This window comes from Dreissena polymorpha, chromosome 13 (assembly GCF_020536995.1).
Source record: "Dreissena polymorpha isolate Duluth1 chromosome 13, UMN_Dpol_1.0, whole genome shotgun sequence".
Classification (NCBI taxonomy): Eukaryota; Metazoa; Mollusca; class Bivalvia; order Myida; family Dreissenidae; genus Dreissena; species Dreissena polymorpha.
In genome coordinates this window covers 49061304-49083424 of record NC_068367.1, presented here as the reverse complement: position 1 = coordinate 49083424, position 22121 = coordinate 49061304, and the positions used below count along the sequence as shown (strand labels likewise).

General features: G+C 44.5%; 17 non-coding genes across 17 annotated transcripts; all 17 read right to left on the bottom strand.

Annotated features, from left to right (window-relative positions):
- Nucleotides 1-268: 268 nt before the first annotated feature.
- On the bottom strand, nucleotides 269-387 carry LOC127856652 (5S ribosomal RNA). The gene has a single exon (XR_008038164.1). It is a non-coding gene; the product is annotated as a 5S ribosomal RNA (ribosomal RNA).
- An 868-nt stretch (nucleotides 388-1255) lies between these two features.
- On the bottom strand, nucleotides 1256-1374 carry LOC127856651 (5S ribosomal RNA). The gene has a single exon (XR_008038163.1). It is a non-coding gene; the product is annotated as a 5S ribosomal RNA (ribosomal RNA).
- Nucleotides 1375-3220: 1846 nt separating this feature from the next.
- LOC127856676 (5S ribosomal RNA) lies at nucleotides 3221-3340 on the bottom strand. The gene has a single exon (XR_008038187.1). It is a non-coding gene; the product is annotated as a 5S ribosomal RNA (ribosomal RNA).
- An 864-nt stretch (nucleotides 3341-4204) lies between these two features.
- On the bottom strand, nucleotides 4205-4324 carry LOC127856675 (5S ribosomal RNA). Its single transcript, XR_008038186.1, has one exon. It is a non-coding gene; the product is annotated as a 5S ribosomal RNA (ribosomal RNA).
- Nucleotides 4325-5177: 853 nt separating this feature from the next.
- On the bottom strand, nucleotides 5178-5296 carry LOC127856650 (5S ribosomal RNA). Its single transcript, XR_008038162.1, has one exon. It is a non-coding gene; the product is annotated as a 5S ribosomal RNA (ribosomal RNA).
- Nucleotides 5297-6153: 857 nt separating this feature from the next.
- On the bottom strand, nucleotides 6154-6272 carry LOC127856649 (5S ribosomal RNA). The gene has a single exon (XR_008038161.1). It is a non-coding gene; the product is annotated as a 5S ribosomal RNA (ribosomal RNA).
- Nucleotides 6273-7128: 856 nt separating this feature from the next.
- Nucleotides 7129-7247, bottom strand: LOC127856648 (5S ribosomal RNA). Its single transcript, XR_008038160.1, has one exon. It is a non-coding gene; the product is annotated as a 5S ribosomal RNA (ribosomal RNA).
- An 855-nt stretch (nucleotides 7248-8102) lies between these two features.
- On the bottom strand, nucleotides 8103-8221 carry LOC127856692 (5S ribosomal RNA). The gene has a single exon (XR_008038199.1). It is a non-coding gene; the product is annotated as a 5S ribosomal RNA (ribosomal RNA).
- An 857-nt stretch (nucleotides 8222-9078) lies between these two features.
- LOC127856682 (5S ribosomal RNA) lies at nucleotides 9079-9197 on the bottom strand. Its single transcript, XR_008038190.1, has one exon. It is a non-coding gene; the product is annotated as a 5S ribosomal RNA (ribosomal RNA).
- Nucleotides 9198-10054: 857 nt separating this feature from the next.
- Nucleotides 10055-10173, bottom strand: LOC127856674 (5S ribosomal RNA). The gene has a single exon (XR_008038185.1). It is a non-coding gene; the product is annotated as a 5S ribosomal RNA (ribosomal RNA).
- An 856-nt stretch (nucleotides 10174-11029) lies between these two features.
- LOC127856670 (5S ribosomal RNA) lies at nucleotides 11030-11148 on the bottom strand. Its single transcript, XR_008038181.1, has one exon. It is a non-coding gene; the product is annotated as a 5S ribosomal RNA (ribosomal RNA).
- An 858-nt stretch (nucleotides 11149-12006) lies between these two features.
- On the bottom strand, nucleotides 12007-12125 carry LOC127856659 (5S ribosomal RNA). The gene has a single exon (XR_008038170.1). It is a non-coding gene; the product is annotated as a 5S ribosomal RNA (ribosomal RNA).
- An 857-nt stretch (nucleotides 12126-12982) lies between these two features.
- On the bottom strand, nucleotides 12983-13101 carry LOC127856665 (5S ribosomal RNA). The gene has a single exon (XR_008038176.1). It is a non-coding gene; the product is annotated as a 5S ribosomal RNA (ribosomal RNA).
- An 855-nt stretch (nucleotides 13102-13956) lies between these two features.
- LOC127856672 (5S ribosomal RNA) lies at nucleotides 13957-14075 on the bottom strand. The gene has a single exon (XR_008038183.1). It is a non-coding gene; the product is annotated as a 5S ribosomal RNA (ribosomal RNA).
- An 856-nt stretch (nucleotides 14076-14931) lies between these two features.
- On the bottom strand, nucleotides 14932-15050 carry LOC127856647 (5S ribosomal RNA). Its single transcript, XR_008038159.1, has one exon. It is a non-coding gene; the product is annotated as a 5S ribosomal RNA (ribosomal RNA).
- Nucleotides 15051-15906: 856 nt separating this feature from the next.
- On the bottom strand, nucleotides 15907-16025 carry LOC127856677 (5S ribosomal RNA). The gene has a single exon (XR_008038188.1). It is a non-coding gene; the product is annotated as a 5S ribosomal RNA (ribosomal RNA).
- An 855-nt stretch (nucleotides 16026-16880) lies between these two features.
- LOC127856673 (5S ribosomal RNA) lies at nucleotides 16881-16999 on the bottom strand. Its single transcript, XR_008038184.1, has one exon. It is a non-coding gene; the product is annotated as a 5S ribosomal RNA (ribosomal RNA).
- Nucleotides 17000-22121: the final 5122 nt, after the last annotated feature.

Sequence of the window (22121 nt, the reverse complement as noted above, 5' to 3'; positions counted from 1 at the left end):
TAAATAAAATAAAAAATATATTCTGCAGGTTTGGTGTGGAAATGCTTGCGTTCTTTTAACTGAGCGGTTCAATCTTGTAAAAGCTATGGTATATGCAGGGATTGTGTGCACATTTAATAAATTAATAGGGTTCGTTTACTCTGTTTTCAGACAATTATGCATGTTCGTGTCACCGCGCGATCACACATGATCATATGAAATAGGCGTTTCGGCATGTTGTTTCTCGAAGCATTGAACGTGTGCAATGCTTAAAATGCAACATAAAAAATGCCTACGGCACCCGATATTCCCAGGCGGTCACCCATCCAAGTACTGGCCGGGCTCGACGTTGCTTAACTGCGGTGGTCGGACGAGAACCGGTGCGTTCAACGTGATATGGCCGTAGACGTTGGTGGAGGTCTCGGAACGCGCATTTAAGTAAGCACCATTGGAGCGTGCGTGCTGAATAGGGAGACAAACTGAAGGAAATGTGTCTACTGCACCCGGTATTCCCAGGCGGTCACCCATCGAAGAACTCACCGGGCTCGACGCTGTTTTACTACGGTGAATCGACGCTAGCAAAGACAGACGCACACAACGCGTATTAAGTCACTGATACGAGCTACTTATGTAGTGACGTATACTGAAAGTGAGCGTTCTTAAGATTCGTTCGCTCAAGGAACCTGCACGGAGTGAAATCTCTATGCCGCAAACGTGTGCATGTGCAGTTTGAAACCGCCGCCATATACGTAAATTCACCAATTTGATGTCATAGCTATTTTTAGCAGTAGGTATCGATGTTAATGTATAAGTATGAATTTTCTGTTGTGCAATGTCGGGGTGAGCCGTGGCATGGTGGATATTCAAGTTCCTTCATCTGAGACTAAAGCAGCTGAACTCCACCGGCGTGAAAACCTCTGGTCGACGCGTCGGTGGAACCGCCGTGCCAACTCGACACTCATCCCTTTTTTCTTTCTTTCTTCTTCTTACACCGCTTATTACATCAGCATCTCAATGCATGTATATATCGCTTGCTAAGGTTTGGTGTGGAAATGCTTGCGTTCTTTTAACTGAGCGGTTCAATCTTGTAAAGCTATGGTATATGCAGGGATTGTGTGCACATTTAATAAATTAATAGGGTTCGTTTACTCTGTTTTCAGACAATTATGCATTTCGTGTCACACCGCGATCACACATGATCATATGAAATGGCGTTTCGGCATGTTGTTTCTCGAAGCATTGAACGTGTGCAATGCTTAAATGCAACATAAAAAAATGCCTACGGCACCCGATATTCCCAGGCGGTCACCCATCCAAGTACTGGCCGGGCTCGACGTTGCTTAACTGCGGTGGTCGGACGAGAACCGGTGCGTTCAACGTGATATGGCCGTAGACGTTGGTGGAGGTCTCGGAACGCGCATTTAAAGTAAGCACCATTGGAGCGTGCGTGCTGAATAGGGAGACAAACTGAAGGAAATGTGTCTACTGCACCCGGTATTCCCAGGCGGTCACCCATCGAAGAACTCACCGGGCTCGACGCTGTTTTACTACGGTGAATCGACGCTAGCAAAGACAGACGCACACAACGCGTATTAAGTCACTGATACGAGCTACTTATGTAGTGACGTATACTGAAAGTGAGCGTTCTTAAGATTCGTTCGCTCACGGAACCTGTACGGAGTGAAATCTCTATGCCGCAAACGTGTGCATGTGCAGTTTGAAACCGCCGCCATATACGTAAATTCACCAATTTGATGTCATAGCTATTTTTAGCAGTAGGTATCGATGTTAATGTATAAGTATGAATTTTCTGTTGTGCAATGTCGGGGTGAGCCGTGGCATGGTGGATATTCAAGTTCCTTCATCTGAGACTAAAGCAGCTGAACTCCACCGGCGTGAAAACCTCTGGTCGACGCGTCGGTGGAACCGCCGTGCCAACTCGACACTCATCCTTTTTTTCTTTCGTTTCTTACCACACCGCATCTCAATGCATGTATATATCGCTTGCTAAGGTTTGGTGTGGAAATGCTTGCGTTCTTTTAACTGAGCGGTTCAATCTTGTAAAAGCTATGGTATATGCAGGGATTGTGTGCACATTTAATAAATTAATAGGGTTCGTTTACTCTGTTTTCAGACAATTATGCATGTTCGTGTCACCGCGATCACACATGATCATATGAAATAGGCGTTTCGGCATGTTGTTTCTCGAAGCATTGAACGTGTGCAATGCTTAAAATGCAACATAAAAAAATGCCTACGGCACCCGATATTCCCAGGCGGTCACCCATCCCAAGTATACTGGCCGGGCTTCGACAAATTGCTTTAAACTGCGGTGGTCGGACGAGAAACCGGTGCGTCCAACGTGATATGGCCGTATACGTTGGTGGAGGTCTCGGAACGCGCATTTAAAGTAAGCACATAATTGGAGCGTGCGTGCTGAATAGGGAGACAAACTGAAGGAATGTGTCTACTGCACCCGGTATTCCCAGGCGGTCACCCCATCGAGAAACTCACCGGCTCGACGCTGTTTTACTACGGTGAATCGACGCTAGGCAAAGACAGACGCACACAACGCGTATTAAGTCACTGATACGAGCTACTTATGTAGTGACGTATACTGAACGTGAGCGTTCTTAAGATTCGTTCGCTCACGGAAACCTGTACGGAGTGAAATCTCTATGCCGCAAAACGTGTGCATGTGCAGTTTAGAAACCGCCGCCATATACGTAAATTCACCAATTTGATGTCATAGATATTTTTTAGCAGTTGGTATCGATGTTATGTATAAGTATGAATTTTCTGTTGTGCAATGTCGGGGGTGAGCCGTGGCATGGTGGATATTCAAGTTCCTTCATCTGAGACTAAAGCAGCTGAACTCCACCGGCGTGAAAACCTCTGGTCGACGCGTCGGTGGAACCGCCGTGCCAACTCGACACTCATCCTTTTTTTTCTTTCGTTTCTTACCACACCGCATCTCAATGCATGTATATATCGCTTGCTAAGGTTTGGTGTGGAAATGCTTGCGTTCTTTTAACTGAGCGGTTCAATCTTGTAAAAGCTATGGTATATGCAGGGATTGTGTGCACATTTAATAAATTAATAGGGTTCGTTTACTCTGTTTTCAGACAATTATGCATGTTCGTGTCACCGCGATCACACATGATCATATGAAATAGGCGTTTCGGCATGTTGTTTCTCGAAAGCATTGAACGTGTGCAATGCTTAAATGCAACATAAAAAATGCCTACGGCACCCGATATTCCCAGGCGGTCACCCATCCAAGTACTGGCCGGGCTCGACGTTGCTTAACTGCGGTGGTCGGACGAGAACCGGTGCGTTCAACGTGATATGGGCCGTAGACGTTGGTGGAGGTCTCGGAACGCGCATTTAAAGTAAGCACCATTGGAGCGTGCGTGCTGAATAGGGGAGGCAAACTGAAGGAAATGTGTCTACTGCACCCGGTATTCCCAGGCGGTCACCCATCGAAGGAACTCACCGGGCTCGACGCTGTTTTACTACGGTGAATCGACGCTAGCAAAGACAGACGCACACAACGCGTATTAAGTCACTGATACGAGCTACTTATGTAGTGACGTATACTGAAAGTGAGCGTTCTTAAGATTCGTTCGCTCACGGGAACCTGTACGGAGTGAAATCTCTGCCCCGCAAACGTGTGGCATGTGCAGTTTGAAACCGCCGCCATATACGTAAATTCACCAATTTGATGTCATAGCTATTTTTAGCAGTAGGTATCGATGTATGTAATGTATAAGTATGAATTTTCTGTTGTGATATGTCGGGGTGAGCCGTGGCATGGTGGATATTCAAGTTCCTTCATCTGAGACTAAAGCAGCTGAACTCCACCGGCGTGAAAACCTCTGGTTGACGCGTCGGTGGAACCGCCGTGCCAACTCGACACTCATCCTTTTTTTTTTTCGTTTCTTACCACACCGCATCTCAATGCATGTATATATCGCTTGCTAAGGTTTGGTGTGGAAATGCTTGCGTTCTTTTAAATGAGCGGTTCAATCTTGTAAAAGCTATGGTATATGCAGGGATTGTGTGCACATTTAATAAATTAATAGGGTTCGTTTACTCTGTTTTCAGACAATTATGCATGTTCGTGTCACCGCGATCACACATGATCATATGAAATAGGCGTTTCGGCATGTTGTTTCTCGAAGCATTGAACGTGTGCAATGCTTAAAAATGCAACATAAAAAAATGCCTACGGCACCCGATATTCCCAGGCGGTCACCCATCCAAGTACTGGCCGGGCTCGACGTTGCTTAACTGCGGTGGTCGGACGAGAACCGGTTGCGTTCAACGTGATATGGCCGTAGACGTTGGTGGAGGTCTCGGAACGCGCAATTAAAGTAAGCACCATTGGAGCGTGCGTGCTGAATAGGGAGACAAACTGAAGGAAATGTGTCTACTGCACCCGGTATTCCCAGGCGGTCACCCATCGAAGAACTCACCGGGCTCGACGCTGTTTTACTACGGTGAATCGACGCTAGCAAAGACAGACGCACACAACGCGTATTAAGTCACTGATACGAGCTACTTATGAAGTGACGTATACTGAAAGTGAGCGTTCTTAAGATTCGTTCGCTCACGGAACCTGTACGGAGTGAAATCTCTATGCCGCAAACGTGTGCATGTGCAGTTTGAAACCGCCGCCATATACGTAAATTCACCAATTTGATGTCATAGCTATTTTTAGCAGTAGGTATCGATGTTAATGTATAAGTATGAATTTTCTGTTGTGCAATGTCGGGGTGAGCCGTGGCATGGTGGATATTCAAGTTCCTTCATCTGAGACTAAAGCAGCTGAACTCCACCGGCGTGAAAACCTCTGGTCGACGCGTCGGTGGAACCGCCGTGCCAACTCGACACTCATCCTTTTTTCTTTCGTTTCTTACCACACCGCATCTCAATGCATGTATATATCGCTTGCTAAGGTTTGGTGTGGAAATGCTTGCGTTCTTTTAACTGAGCGGTTCAATCTTGTAAAAGCTATGGTATATGCAGGGATTGTGTGCACATTTAATAAATTAATAGGGTTCGTTACTCTGTTTTCAGACAATTATGCATGTTCGTGTCACCGCGATCACACATGATCATATGAAATAGGCGTTTCGGCATGTTGTTTCTCGAAGCATTGAACGTGTGCAATGCTTAAAATGCAACATAAAAAATGCCTACGGCACCCGATATTCCCAGGCGGTCACCCATCCAAGTACTGGCCGGGCTCGACGTTGCTTAACTGCGGTGGTCGGACGAGAACCGGTGCGTTCAACGTGATATGGCCGTAGACGTTGGTGGAGGTCTCGGAACGCGCATTTAAAGTAAGCACCATTGGAGCGTGCGTGCTGAATAGGGAGGCAAACTGAAGGAAATGTGTCTACTGCACCCGGTATTCCCAGGCGGTCACCCATCGAAGAACTCACCGGGCTCGACGCTGTTTTACTACGGTGAATCGACGCTAGCAAAGACAGACGCACACAACGCGTATTAAGTCACTGATACGAGCTACTTATGTAGTGACGTATACTGAAAGTGAGCGTTCTTAAGATTCGTTCGCTCACGGAACCTGTACGGAGTGAAATCTCTATGCCGCAAACGTGTGCATGTGCAGTTTGAAACCGCCGCCATATACGTAAATTCACCAATTTGATGTCATAGCTATTTTTAGCAGTAGGTATCGATGTTAATGTATAAGTATGAATTTTCTGTTGTGCAATGTCGGGGTGAGCCGTGGCATGGTGGATATTCAAGTTCCTTCATCTGAGACTAAAGCAGCTGAACTCCACCGGCGTGAAAACCTCTGGTCGACGCGTCGGTGGAACCGCCGTGCCAACTCGACACTCATCCTTTTTTTTCTTTCGTTTCTTACCACACCGCATCTCAATGCATGTATATATCGCTTGCTAAGGTTTGGTGTGGAAATGCTTGCGTTCTTTTAAATGAGCGGTTCAATCTTGTAAAAGCTATGGTATATGCAGGGATTGTGTGCACATTTAATAAATTAATAGGGTTCGTTTACTCTGTTTTCAGACAATTATGCATGTTCGTGTCACCGCGATCACACATGATCATATGAAATAGGCGTTTCGGCATGTTGTTTCTCGAAGCATTGAACGTGTGCAATGCTTAAAATGCAACATAAAAAAATGCCTACGGCACCCGATATTCCCAGGCGGTCACCCATCCAAGTACTGGCCGGGCTCGACGTTGCTTAACTGCGGTGGTCGGACGAGAACCGGTGCGTTCAACGTGATATGGCCGTAGACGTTGGTGGAGGTCTCGGAACGCGCAATTAAAGTAAGCACCATTGGAGCGTGCGTGCTGAATAGGGAGACAAACTGAAGGAAATGTGTCTACTGCACCCGGTATTCCCAGGCGGTCACCCATCGAAGAACTCACCGGGCTCGACGCTGTTTTACTACGGTGAATCGACGCTAGCAAAGACAGACGCACACAACGCGTATTAAGTCACTGATACGAGCTACTTATGAAGTGACGTATACTGAAAGTGAGCGTTCTTAAGATTCGTTCGCTCACGGAACCTGTACGGAGTGAAATCTCTATGCCGCAAACGTGTGCATGTGCAGTTTGAAACCGCCGCCATATACGTACATTCACCAATTTGATGTCATAGCTATTTTTAGCAGTAGGTATCGGTGTTAATGTATAAGTATGAATTTTCTGTTGTGCAATGTCGGGGTGAGCCGTGGCATGGTGGATATTCAAGTTCCTTCATCTGAGACTAAAGCAGCTGAACTCCACCGGCGTGAAAACCTCTGGTCGACGCGTCGGTGGAACCGCCGTGCCAACTCGACACTCATCCTTCTTTTCTTTCGTTTCTTACCACACCGCATCTCAATGCATGTATATATCGCTTGCTAAGGTTTGGTGTGGAAATGCTTGCGTTCTTTTAACTGAGCGGTTCAATCTTGTAAAAGCTATGGTATATGCAGGGATTGTGTGCACATTTAATAAATTAATAGGGTTCGTTTACTCTGTTTTCAGACAATTATGCATGTTCGTGTCACCGCGATCACACATGATCATATGAAATAGGCGTTTCGGTATTTTGTTTCTCGAAGCATTGAACGTGTGCAATGCTTAAAATGCAACATAAAAAAATGCCTACGGCACCCGATATTCCCAGGCGGTCACCCATCCAAGTACTGGCCGGGCTCGACGTTGCTTAACTGCGGTGGTCGGACGAGAACCGGTGCGTTCAACGTGATATGGCCGTAGACGTTGGTGGAGGTCTCGGAACGCGCATTTAAAGTAAGCACCATTGGAGCGTGCGTGCTGAATAGGGAGGCAAACTGAAGGAAATGTGTCTACTGCACCCGGTTTTCCCAGGCGGTCACCCATCGAAGAACTCACCTGGCTCGACGCTGTTTTACTACGGTGAATCGACGCTAGCAAAGACAGACGCACACAACGCGTATTAAGTCACTGATACGAGCTACTTATGTAGTGACGTATACTGAAAGTGAGCGTTCTTAAGATTCGTTCGCTCACGGAACCTGTACGGAGTGAAATCTCTATGCCGCAAACGTGTGCATGTGCAGTTTGAAACCGCCGCCATATACGTAAATTCACCAATTTGATGTCATAGCTATTTTTAGCAGTAGGTATCGATGTTAATGTATAAGTATGAATTTTCTGTTGTGCAATGTCGGGGTGAGCCGTGGCATGGTGGATATTCAAGTTCCTTCATCTGAGACTAAAGCAGCTGAACTCCACCGGCGTGAAAACCTCTGGTCGACGCGTCGGTGGAACCGCCGTGCCAACTCGACACTCATCCTTTTTTTCTTTCGTTTCTTACCACACCGCATCTCAATGCATGTATATATCGCTGCTAAGGTTTGGTGTGGAAATGCTTGCGTTCTTTTAACTGAGCGGTTCAATCTTGTAAAAGCTATGGTATATGCAGGGATTGTGTGCACATTTAATAAATTAATAGGGTTCGTTTACTCTGTTTTCAGACAATTATGCATGTTCGTGTCACCGCGATCACACATGATCATATGAAATAGGCGTTTCGGCATGTTGTTTCTCGAAGCATTGAACGTGTGCAATGCTTAAAATGCAACATAAAAAAATGCCTACGGCACCCGATATTCCCAGGCGGTCACCCATCCAAGTACTGGCCGGGCTCGACGTTGCTTAACTGCGGTGGTCGGACGAGAACCGGTGCGTTCAACGTGATATGGCCGTAGACGTTGGTGGAGGTCTCGGAACGCGCATTTAAAGTAAGCACCATTGGAGCGTGCGTGCTGAATAGGGAGGCAAACTGAAGGAAATGTGTCTACTGCACCCGGTATTCCCAGGCGGTCACCCATCGAAGAACTCACCGGGCTCGACGCTGTTTTACTACGGTGAATCGACGCTAGCAAAGACAGACGCACACAACGCGTATTAAGTCACTGATACGAGCTACTTATGTAGTGACGTATACTGAAAGTGAGCGTTCTTAAGATTCGTTCGCTCAAGGAACCTGCTACGGAGTGAAATCTCTATGCCGCAAACGTGTGCATGTGCAGTTTGAAACCGCCGCCATATACGTAAATTCACCAATTTGATGTCATAGCTATTTTTAGCAGTAGGTATCGATGTTAATGTATAAGTATGAATTTTCTGTTGTGCAATGTCGGGGTGAGCCGTGGCATGGTGGATATTCAAGTTCCTTCATCTGAGACTAAAGCAGCTGAACTCCACCGGCGTGAAAACCTCTGGTCGACGCGTCGGTGGAACCGCCGTGCCAACTCGACACTCATCCTTTTTTTCTTTCGTTTCTTACCACACCGCATCTCAATGCATGTATATATCGCTTGCTAAGGTTTGGTGTGGAAATGCTTGCGTTCTTTTAACTGAGCGGTTCAATCTTGTAAAAGCTATGGTATATGCAGGGATTGTGTGCACATTTAATAAATTAATAGGGTTCGTTTACTCTGTTTTCAGACAATTATGCATGTTCGTGTCACCGCGATCACACATGATCATATGAAATAGGCGTTTCGGCATGTTGTTTCTCGAAGCATTGAACGTGTGCAATGCTTAAAATGCAACATAAAAAAATGCCTACGGCACCCGATATTCCCAGGCGGTCACCCATCCAAGTACTGGCCGGGCTCGACGTTGCTTAACTGCGGTGGTCGGACGAGAACCGGTGCGTTCAACGTGATATGGCCGTAGACGTTGGTGGAGGTCTCGGAACGCGCATTTAAAGTAAGCACCATTGGAGCGTGCGTGCTGAATAGGGAGGACAAACTGAAGGAAATGTGTCTACTGCACCCGGTATTCCCAGGCGGTCACCCATCGAAGAACTCACCGGGCTCGACGCTGTTTTACTACGGTGAATCGACGCTAGCAAAGACTAGACGCACACAACGCGTATTAAGTCACTGATACGAGCTACTTATGTAGTGACGTATACTGAAAGTGAGCGTTCTTAAGATTCGTTCGCTCAAGGAACCTGCACGGAGTGAAATCTCTATGCCGCAAACGTGTGCATGTGCAGTTTGAAACCGCCGCCATATACGTAAATTCACCAATTTGATGTCATAGCTATTTTTAGCAGTAGGTATCGATGTTAATGTATAAGTATGAATTTTCTGTTGTGCAATGTCGGGGTGAGCCGTGGCATGGTGGATATTCAAGTTCCTTCATCTGAGACTAAAGCAGCTGAACTCCACCGGCGTGAAAACCTCTGGTCGACGCGTCGGTGGAACCGCCGTGCCAACTCGACACTCATCCTTTTTTCTTTCGTTTCTTACCACACCGCATCTCAATGCATGTATATATCGCTTGCTAAGGTTTGGTGTGGAAATGCTTGCGTTCTTTTAACTGAGCGGTTCAATCTTGTAAAAGCTATGGTATATGCAGGGATTGTGTGCACATTTAATAAATTAATAGGGTTCGTTTACTCTGTTTTCAGACAATTATGCATGTTCGTGTCACCGCGATCACACATGATCATATGAAATAGGCGTTTCGGCATGTTGTTTCTCGAAGCATTGAACGTGTGCAATGCTTAAAATGCAACATAAAAAAATGCCTACGGCACCCGATATTCCCAGGCGGTCACCCATCCAAGTACTGGCCGGGCTCGACGTTGCATAACTGCGGTGGTCGGACGAGAACCGGTGCGTTCAACGTGATATGGCCGTAGACGTTGGTGGAGGTCTCGGAACGCGCATTTAAAGTAAGCACCATTGGAGCGTGCGTGCTGAATAGGGAGGCAAACTAAAGGAAATGTGTCTACTGCACCCGGTATTCCCAGGCGGTCTACCATCGAAGAACTCACCGGGCTCGACGCTGTTTTACTACGGTGAATCGACGCTAGCAAAGACAGACGCACACAACGCGTATTAAGTCACTGATACGAGCTACTTATGTAGTGACGTATACTGAAAGTGAGCGTTCTTAAGATTCGTTCGCTCAAGGAACCTGTACGGAGTGAAATCTCTATGCCGCAAACGTGTGCATGTGCAGTTTTAAACCGCCGCCATATACGTAAATTCACCAATTTGATGTCATAGCTATTTTTAGCAGTAGGTATCGATGTTAATGTATAAGTATGAATTTTCTGTTGTGCAATGTCGGGGTGAGCCGTGGCATGGTGGATATTCAAGTTCCTTCATCTGAGACTAAAGCAGCTGAACTCCACCGGCGTGAAAACCTCTGGTCGACGCGTCGGTGGAACCGCCGTGCCAACTCGACACTCATCCTTTTTTTCTTTCGTTTCTTACCACACCGCATCTCAATGCATGTATATATCGCTTGCTAAGGTTTGGTGTGGAAATGCTTGCGTTCTTTTAACTGAGCGGTTCAATCTTGTAAAAGCTATGGTATATGCAGGGATTGTGTGCACATTTAATAAATTAATAGGGTTCGTTTACTCTGTTTTCAGACAATTATGCATGTTCGTGTCACCGCGATTACACATGATCATATGAAATAGGCGTTTCGGCATGTTGTTTCTCGAAGCATTGAACGTGTGCAATGCTTAAAATGCAACATAAAAAAATGCCTACGGCACCCGATATTCCCAGGCGGTCACCCATCCAAGTACTGGCCGGGCTCGACGTTGCTTAACTGCGGTGGTCGGACGAGAACCGGTGCGTTCAACGTGATATGGCCGTAGACGTTGGTGGAGGTCTCGGAACGCGCATTTAAAGTAAGCACCATTGGAGCGTGCGTGCTGAATAGGGAGGCAAACTAAAGGAAATGTGTCCTACTGCATCCCGGTATTCCCAGGCGGTCACCCATCGAAGAACTCACCGGGCTCGACGCCGTTTTACTACGGTGACTCGACGCTAGCAAAGACAGACGCACACAACGCGTATTAAGTCACTGATACGAGCTACTTATGTAGTGACGTAAACTGAAAGTGAGCGTTCTTAAGATTCGTTCGCTCAAGGAACCTGCACGGAGTGAAATCTCTATGCCGCAAACGTGTGCATGTGCAGTTTGAAACCGCCGCCATATACGTAAATTCACCAATTTGATGTCATAGCTATTTTTAGCAGTAGGTATCGATGTTAATGTATAAGTATGAATTTTCTGTTGTGCAATGTCGGGGTGAGCCGTGGCATGGTGGATATTCAAGTTCCTTCATCTGAGACTAAAGCAGCTGAACTCCACCGGCGTGAAAACCTCTGGTCGACGCGTCGGTGGAACCGCCGTGCCAACTCGACACTCATCCTTTTTTTCTTTCGTTTCTTACCACACCGCATCTCAATGCATGTATATATCGCTTGCTAAGGTTTGGTATGGAAATGCTTGCGTTCTTTTAACTGAGCGGTTCAATCTTGTAAAAGCTATGGTATATGCAGGGATTGTGTGCACATTTAATAAATTAATAGGGTTCGTTTACTCTGTTTTCAGACAATTATGCATGTTCGTGTCACCGCGATCACACATGATCATATGAAATAGGCGTTTCGGCATGTTGTTTCTCGAAGCATTGAACGTGTGCAATGCTTAAAATACAACATAAAAAAATGCCTACGGCACCCGATATTCCCAGGCGGTCACCCATCCAAGTACTGGCCGGGCTCGACGTTGCTTAACTGCGGTGGTCGGACGAGAACCGGTGCGTTCAACGTGATATGGCCGTAGACGTTGGTGGAGGTCTCGGAACGCGCATTTAAAGTAAGCACCATTGGAGCGTGCGTGCTGAATAGGGAGGCAAACTAAAGGAAATGTGTCCACTGCACCCGGTATTCCCAGGCGGTCACCCATCGAAGAACTCACCGGGCTCGACGCTGTTTTACTACGGTGAATCGACGCTAGCAAAGACAGACGCACACAACGCGTATTAAGTCACTTATACGAGCTACTTATGTAGTGACGTATACTGAAAGTGAGCGTTCTTAAGATTCGTTCGCTCACGGAACCTGTACGGAGTGAAATCTCTATGCCGCAAACGTGTGCATGTGCAGTTTGAAACCGCCGCCATATACGTAAATTCACCAATTTGATGTCATAGCTATTTTTAGCAGTAGGTATCGATGTTAATGTATAAGTATGAATTTTCTGTTGTGCCATGTCGGGGTGAGCCGTGGCATGGTGGATATTCAAGTTCCTTCATCTGAGACTAAAGCAGCTGAACTCCACCGGCGTGAAAACCTCTGGTCGACGCGTCGGTGGAACCGCCGTGCCAACTCGACACTCATCCTTTTTTTTCTTTCGTTTCTTACCACACCGCATCTCAATGCATGTATATATCGCTTGCTAAGGTTTGGTGTGGAAATGCTTGCGTTCTTTTAACTGAGCGGTTCAATCTTGTAAAAGCTATGGTATATGCAGGGATTGTGTGCACATTTAATAAATTAATAGGGTTCGTTTACTCTGTTTTCAGACAATTATGCATGTTCGTGTCACCGCGATCACACATGATCATATGAAATAGGCGTTTCGGCATGTTGTTTCTCGAAGCATTGAACGTGTGCAATGCTTAAAATACAACATAAAAAAATGCCTACGGCACCCGATATTCCCAGGCGGTCATCCATCCAAGTACTGGCCGGGCTCGACGTTGCTTAACTGCGGTGGTCGGACGAGAACCGGTGCGTTCAACGTGATATGGCCGTAGACGTTGGTGGAGGTCTCGGAACGCGCATTTAAAGTAAGCACCATTGGAGCGTGCGTGCTGAATAGGGAGGCAAACTGAAGGAAATGTGTCTACTGCACCCGGTATTCCCAGGCGGTCACCCATCGAAGAACTCACCGGGCTCGACGCTGTTTTACTACGGTGAATCGACGCTAGCAAAGACAGACGCACACAACGCGTATTAAGTCACTGATACGAGCTACTTATGTAGTGACGTATACTGAAAGTGAGCGTTCTTAAGATTCGTTCGCTCAAGGAACCTGCACGGAGTGAAATCTCTATGCCGCAAACGTGTGCATGTGCAGTTTGAAACCGCCGCCATATACGTAAATTCACCAATTTGATGTCATAGCTATTTTTAGCAGTAGGTATCGATGTTAATGTATAAGTATGAATTTTCTGTTGTGCAATGTCGGGGTGAGCCGTGGCATGGTGGATATTCAAGTTCCTTCATCTGAGACTAAAGCAGCTGAACTCCACCGGCGTGAAAACCTCTGGTCGACGCGTCGGTGGAACCGCCGTGCCAACTCGACACTCATCCTTTTTTTCTTTCGTTTCTTACCACACCGCATCTCAATGCATGTATATATCGCTTGCTAAGGTTTGGTGTGGAAATGCTTGCGTTCTTTTAACTGAGCGGTTAAATCTTGTAAAAGTTATAATATATGCAGGGATTGTGTGAACATTTAATAAATTAATAGGGTTCGTTTACTCTGTTTTCAGACAATTATGCATGTTCGTGTCACCGCGATACACATGATCATATGAAATAGGCGTTTCGGCATGTTGTTTCTCGAAGCATTGAACGTGTGCAATGCTTAAAATGCAACATAAAAAAATGCCTACGGCACCCGATATTCCCAGGCGGTCACCCATCCAAGTACTGGCCGGGCGCGACGTTGCTTAACTGCGGTGGTCGGACGAGAACCGGTGCGTTCAACGTGATATGGCCGTAGACGTTGGTGGAGGTCTCGGAACGCGCATTTAAAGTAAGCACCATTGGAGCGTGCGTGCTGAATAGGGAGGCAAACTAAAGGAAATGTGTCTACTGCACCCGGTATTCCCAGGCGGTCACCCATCGAAGAACTCACCGGGCTCGACGCTGATTTACTACGGTGAATCGACGCTAGCAAAGACAGACGCACACAACGCGTATTAAGTCACTGATACGAGCTACTTATGTAGTGACGTATACTGAAAGTGAGCGTTCTTAAGATTCGTTCGCTCAAGGAACCTGCACGGAGTGAAATCTCTATGCCGCAAACGTGTGCATGTGCAGTTTGAAACCGCCGCCATATTCGTAAATTCACCAATTTGATGTCATAGCTATTTTTAGCAGTAGGTATCGATGTTAATGTATAAGTATGAATTTTCTGTTGTGCAATGTCGGGGTGAGCCGTGGCATGGTGGATATTCAAGTTCCTTCATCTGAGACTAAAGCAGCTGAACTCCACCGGCGTGAAAACCTCTGGTCGACGCGTCGGTGGAACCGCCGTGCCAACTCGACACTCATCCTTTTTTTCTTTCGTTTCTTACCACACCGCATCTCAATGCATGTATATATCGCTTGCTAAGGTTTGGTGTGGAAATGTTTGCGTTCTTTTAACTGAGCGGTTCAATCTTGTAAAAGCTATGGTATATGCAGGGATTGTGTGCACATTTAATAAATTAATAGGGTTCGTTTACTCTGTTTTCAGACAAATATGCATGTTCGTGTCACCGCGATCACACATGATCATATGAAATAGGCGTTTCGGCATGTTGTTTCTCGAAGCATTGAACGTGTGCAATGCTTAAAATGCAACATAAAAAAATGCCTACGGCACCCGATATTCCCAGGCGGTCACCCATCCAAGTACTGGCCGGGCTCGACGTTGCTTAACTGCGGTGGTCGGACGAGAACCGGTGCGTTCAACGTGATATGGCCGTAGACGTTGGTGGAGGTCTCGGAACGCGCATTTAAAGTAAGCACCATTGGATCGTGCGTGCTGAATAGGGAGGCAAACTGAAGGAAATGTGTCTACTGCACCCGGTATTCCCAGGCGGTCACCCATCGAAGAACTCACCGGGCTCGACGCTGTTTTACTACGGTGAATCGACGCTAGCAAAGACAGACGCACACAACGCGTATTAAGTCACTGATACGAGCTACTTATGTAGTGACGTATACTGAAAGTGAGCGTTCTTAAGATTCGTTCGCTCAAGGAACCTGCACGGAGTGAAATCTCTATGCCGCAAACGTGTGCATGTGCAGTTTGAAACCGCCGCCATATACGTAAATTCACCAATTTGATGTCATAGCTATTTTTAGCAGTAGGTATCGATGTCAATGTATAAGTATAAATTTTCTGTTGTGCAATGTCGGGGTGAGCCGTGGCATGGTGGATATTCAAGTTCCTTCATCTGAGACTAAAGCAGCTGAACTCCACCGGCGTGAAAACCTCTGGTCGACGCGTCGGTGGAACCGCCGTGCCAACTCGACACTCATCCTTTTTTTCTTTCGTTTCTTACCACACCGCATCTCAATGCATGTATATATCGCTTGCTATGGTTTGGTGTGGAAATGCTTGCGTTCTTTTAACTGAGCGGTTCAATCTTGTAAAAGCTATGGTATATGCAGGGATTGTGTGCACATTTAATAAATTAATAGGGTTCGTTTACTCTGTTTTCAGACAATTATGCATGTTCGTGTCACCGCGATCACACATGATCATATGAAATAGGCGTTTCGGCATGTTGTTTCTCGAAGCATTGAACGTGTGCAATGCTTAAAATGCAACATAAAAATATGCCTACGGCACCAGATATTCCCAGGCGGTCACCCATTCAAGTACTGGCCGGGCTCGACGTTGCTTAACTGCGGTGGTCGGAAGAGAACCGGTGCGTTCGACGTGATATGGCCGTAGACGTTGGTGGAGGTCTCGGAACGCGCATTTAAAGTAAGCACCATTTGAGCGTGCGTGCTGAATAGGGAGGCAAACTAAAGGAAATGTGTCTACTGCACCCGGTATTCCCAGGCGGTCACCCATCGAAGAACTCACCGGGCTCGACGCTGTTTTACTACGGTGAATCGACGCTAGCAAAGACAGACGCACACAACGCGTATTAAGTCACTGATACGAGCTACTTATGTAGTGACGTATACTGAAAGTGAGCGTTCTTAAGATTCGTTCGCTCACGGAACCTGTACGGAGTAAAATCTCTATGCCGCAAACGTGTGCATGTGCAGTTTGAAACCGCCGCCATATACGTAAATTCACCAATTTGATGTCATAGCTATTTTTAGCAGTAGGTATCGATGTTAATGTATAAGTATGAATTTTCTGTTGTGCAATGTCGGGGTGAGCCGTGGCATGGTGGATATTCAAGTTCCTTCATCTGAGACTAAAGCAGCTGAACTCCACCGGCGTGAAAACCTTTGGTCGACGCGTCGGTGGAACCGCCGTGCCAACTCGACACTCATCCTTTTTCCTTTCGTTTCTTTCCACACCGCATCTCAATGCATGTATATATCGCTTGCTAAGGTTTGGTGTGGAAATGCTTGCGTTCTTTTAACTGAGCGGTTCAATCTTGTAAAAGCTATGGTATATGCAGGGATTGTGTGCACATTTAATAAATTAATAGGGTTCGTTTACTCTGTTTTCAGACAATTATGCATGTTCGTTACACCGCGATCACACATGATCATATGAAATAGGCGTTTCGGCATGTTGTTTCTCGAAGCATTGAACGTGTGCAATGCTTAAAATGCAACATAAAAAAATGCCTACGGCACCCAATATTCCCAGGCGGTCACCCATTCAAGTACTGGCCGGGCTCGACGTTGCTTAACTGCGGTGGTCGGACGAGAACCGGTGCGTTCAACGTGATATGGCCGTAGACGTTGGTGGAGGTCTCGGAACGCGCATTTAAAGTAAGCACCATTGGAGCGTGCGTGCTGAATAGGGAGGAAAACTATAGGAAATGTGTCTACTGCACCCGGTATTCCCAGGCGTTCACCCATCGAAGAACTCACCGGGCTCGACGCTGTTTTACTACGGTGAATCGACGCTAGCAAAGACAGACGCACACAACGCGTATTAAGTCACTTATACGAGCTACTTATGTAGTGACGTATACTGAAAGTGAGCGTTCTTAAGATTCGTTCGCTCACGGAACCTGTACGGAGTAAAATCTCTATGCCGCAAACGTGTGCATGTGCAGTTTGAAACCGCCGCCATATACGTAAATTCACCAATTTGATGTCATAGCTATTTTTAGCAGTAGGTATCGATGTTAATGTATATGTTATGAATTTTCTGTTGTGCAATGACGGGGTGAGCCGTGGCATGGTGGATATTCAAGTTCCTTCATCTGAGACTAAAGCAGCTGAACTCCACCGGCGTGAAAACCTCTGGTCGACGCGTCGGTGGAACCGCCCTGCCAACTCGACACTCATCCTTTTTTTCTTTTCTTTTGTTTCTTACCGCACCGCATCTCAATGCATGTATATATCGCTTGCTAAGGTTTGGTGTGGAAATGCTTTCGTTCTTTTAACTGAGCGGTTCAATCTTGTAAAAGCTATGGTATATGCAGGGATTGTGAGTCATTTAAAAATCTCACAATGAATGACATAGTTATGGCCCGGACAAGCTCATTATGGCCATTTTTGACTTTTGAACTCCAAGTGTGACCTTGACCTTTGAGATATTGACGTGATTCTTTCGCATGAGACATCGTCCAATGATTGTGAACAATTGTTAAGTAATTTTAAAATGTCACAATTAATGACATAGTTATGGTCCAGACAAGATCATTTATGGCCATTTTTTGCCTTTGAACTCACAGTTACACCTTGAGGTTGCAGATATCTATGTTATTCACACTGTCCATTAATGTTTAAGTAAATGACACACTGTCCATTAATGTTTAACAAATGTGGCAAATGATTTTAAAATCTCACTATGAACGACATAGATATGGCCCAGACAAGCTCATTTATGGCCATTTTTGAACTTTGAACCCAAAGTGTGACCTTGACCTTGGAGATGTTGACATAATTCTTTCTCGCGACACACCGGCCAATGATGGTGAACAAATGTGTCAAATGATTTTAAAATCTCAGTATGAACAACATAGTTATGGCCCGGACAAGCTCATTTATGGCCATTTTTGACATTTGAACTCAAAGTGTGACCTTGACATTGGAGATATCAACGTTATTCTTTCGCGCGACACACCGTCCAATGATGGTGAACAATTGCGCAAAATGATTTTAAAGTCTCACAATAATCGACAAAGTTATGGCTCAGACAAGCATTTGACCTTTAAACTCAAAGTGTGACCTTGGAGATATCAACGTAATTCTTATGCGCGACACACCGTCTAATTATGGTGAACAAATGTACCAAGTCATTTTAAAATCTAACAATAAATGACATAGTTATGGTACAGACAAACTTTCGGTTTAAAACACCCTTAGTGACCCAGTGACCTAGTTTGTGACCCGGCATGACCCATATTCAAATGTGACCTAGACATTATCTAGATACAACTTCTGACCAAGTTTGGTGAAGATCAGGTGAAATTTCGGGACAGACAGACAGACACACAGACAGACGGACAAAGCGACTCCTATATAGCCCCCATTAACAATGGTTATGGGGGTATAAAAAGACCGACTATCAAAATCGATAACTTAGGATCGCAAGTTTTTCAAAAAATGCAATTTGTAAATAGGTACATGTACTGTATGTTGAACTGGAACTTACAATAGGAGGACAATCTTCCGTGTATATGTATTGCCCAATGGTTGTGTTGAAAAAAAAAACACAATTCAATATGGGTTTTCATGTAAATAGGTGCAAGTCAAAACAACGATACTTGTATTTTGTGATTCATATCGTCAATTTTTGGCTAATTATGTTGTTAACCCATTAATGCCTAGCGTCTTGAAAAAAAGGCCTTGGCAAACAGCGTAGACCCAGATGAGACGACGCATGATGCGGCTTCTCATCAGGGTTTGCGCTGTTTGCTTAAAAGAATTTCTGTTAGAAATATTCTAAATATAGAAATAAATATACTAGACATCCCTAATTTTGGAAATAAATTAATCAAATTTAGAAGAATGGGAGAGTCCACTAGGCATTAATGGGTTAAATCATGTCATGCCCATAGTCTTCAGATCAAACAACACATTGACCTTGACCTTTGATCTAAAAATCGTCAAGGGTCAAACTCAATTGTTTTCAACCAGCATGCTTATTTAAATGCACAGCAGACGGCAAATGTTTCAATTTGCACAATGAGAGGTTTCAAGTATTTTTAAGTGTTTATATATTATAATTGGCACAATGAAACTACATACATTAAAATATCTGTTACCATAAAAAAATAAGACTTTTAATCACAGAAATGCACTGTTTATAACAAACAAAAGCCAAGGAAAATCCCATGAGTTTTTACCCTTTCCCCCATTTGACGCAAAGTGAAAATGGCTTTTGCAACCAGCATAAAACCAGAACAGCCTGCAATTAACTCGCACGCAGGTTTTATGCTGTTTGCTGCTCATCAGTATCTTAGGGCTGGAAATAAAGCCCTTAAAACTTGAATCTAGTAAGAAAAGTATTTCATTAAATTTACTTTCTATTGGACTTGAAATGCGTCAAAATATGTATCTATGTGTATAAGGGTTAAATAAATTGGCTGGTTCAAGTTTATTACATACATCAGCACCTCTAAGGATTGAAGCGATACACAGCGAGTCCATTCTATTACATACATCAGCACCTCTAAGGATTGATGCGATACACAGCGAGTTCATTCTATTACATACATCAGCACCTTTAAGGATTGAATCAATACACATTGAGTTCATTCTATTACATACATCAGCACCTTTAAGGATTGAATCGATACACAGCGAGTTCATTCTATTACATACATCAGCACCTCTAAGGATTGATGCGATACACAGCGAGTTCATTCTATTACATACATCAGCACCTATTAGGATTGAATCGATACACAGCGAGTTCATTCTATTACATACATCAGCACCTTTAAGGATTGAATCGATACACAGCGAGTTCATTCTATTACATACATCAGCACCTCTAAGGATTGATGCGATACACAGCGAGTTCATTCTATTACATACATCAGCACCTTTAAGGATTGAATCAATACACATTGAGTTCATTCTATTACATACATCAGCACTTTTAAGGATTGATGCGATACACAGCGAGTTCATTCTATTACATACATCAGCACCTCTAAGGATTGATGCGATACACAGCGAGTTCATTCTATTACATACATCAGCACCTTTAAGGATTGAAGCGATACACAGCGAGTTCATTCTATTACATACATCAGCACCTTTAAGGATTGAAGCGATACACAGCGAGTTCATTCTATTACATACATCAGCACCTCTAAGGATTGATGCGATACACAGCGAGTTCATTCTGTTACATACATCAGCACCTTTAAGGATTAAATCGATACACAGCGAGTTCATTCTATTACATACATCAGCACCTCTAAGGATTGATGCGATACACAGCGAGTTCATTCTATTACATACATCAGCACCTATTAGGATTGAATCGATACACAGCGAGTTCATTCTATTACATACATCAGCACCTCTAAGGATTGAAGCGATACACAGCGAGTTCATTCTATTACATACATCAGCACCTCTAAGGATTGAAGCGATACACAGCGAGTTCATTCTATTACATACATCAGCACCTTTAAGGATTGATGCGATACACAGCGAGTTCATTCTATTACATACATCAGCACCTTTAAGGATTGATGCGATACACAGCGAGTTCATTCTATTACATACATCAGCACCTCTAAGCATTGATGCGATACACAGCGAGTTCATTCTATTACATACATCAGCACCTTTAAGGATTGATGCGATACACAGCGAGTTCATTCTATTACATACATCAGCACCTTTAAGGATTGATGCGATACACAGCGAGTTCATTCTATTACATACATCAGCACCTCTAAGGATTGATGCGATACACAGCGAGTTCATTCTATTACATACATCAGCACCTTTAAGGATTGAATCGATACACAGCGAGTTCATTCTATTACATACATCAGCACCTCTAAGGATTGATGCGATACACAGCGAGTTCATTCTAATAAAATGGCTTTACATGCCATGTCTACAGGAATATGGGCCATGCTCTGTGAAAAAGGGGTTTAGTGCATGTGTGTATAGTGTCACCCCAGATCCGTACAGGCTAATCAGGGACAACACTTTCCGCTTTTATGGTATTTTTCGTTAAAAGAAAGTCTCTTGTAAGCACAAAATCCAGTTTAGGCGGAAAGTGTCATCCCTTATTAGCCTGTGCAGACTGCACAGGCTAATCTGGGATGACACTGTAGGCACATGCATTAAAGGGGCCTTTTCACAGATTTTGGCATTTTTTTAACTTATTCATTAAATGCTTTATATTGATAAATGTAAACATTGGATCGTAAAAGCTCCAGTAAAAAATCAAGAAAAAATTTAAAAAAAGGAAAAGAACATTGCTCGGAGCAGGTTTCGAACCAGTGACCCCTGGAGTCCTGCCAGAGTCCTGAAGTAAAAACGCTTAGCCTACTGAGCTATTCCGCCGAGTACACATTCTTGACGTATTTTATACCTTATATAAGCAATCTTCGTAGTTTCACAAAATTAAACGACAAAAACAGAACTCTCAAAATTATTCAATCGTTTCGCGTTGCAACGCTTTATAATTTTTAGGTTTTAAAATCGTCAAAAGATGCATATAATGGCTATATTAGAGCATGGTTAATGTTCAGTATTACTGTTTCCTCACAAATATCATAACTAAAACGAAAACTTACGAATCTGAAACAACTTTTTTCAATTTTGTCAATTTACCAAAGCGTGAAAAGATCCCTTTAAACCATCTGTTCACAGAGCAATACTTATTCAATTGTTAAATGTATTTAATTATGTATGTAATTATGTATTTAATAA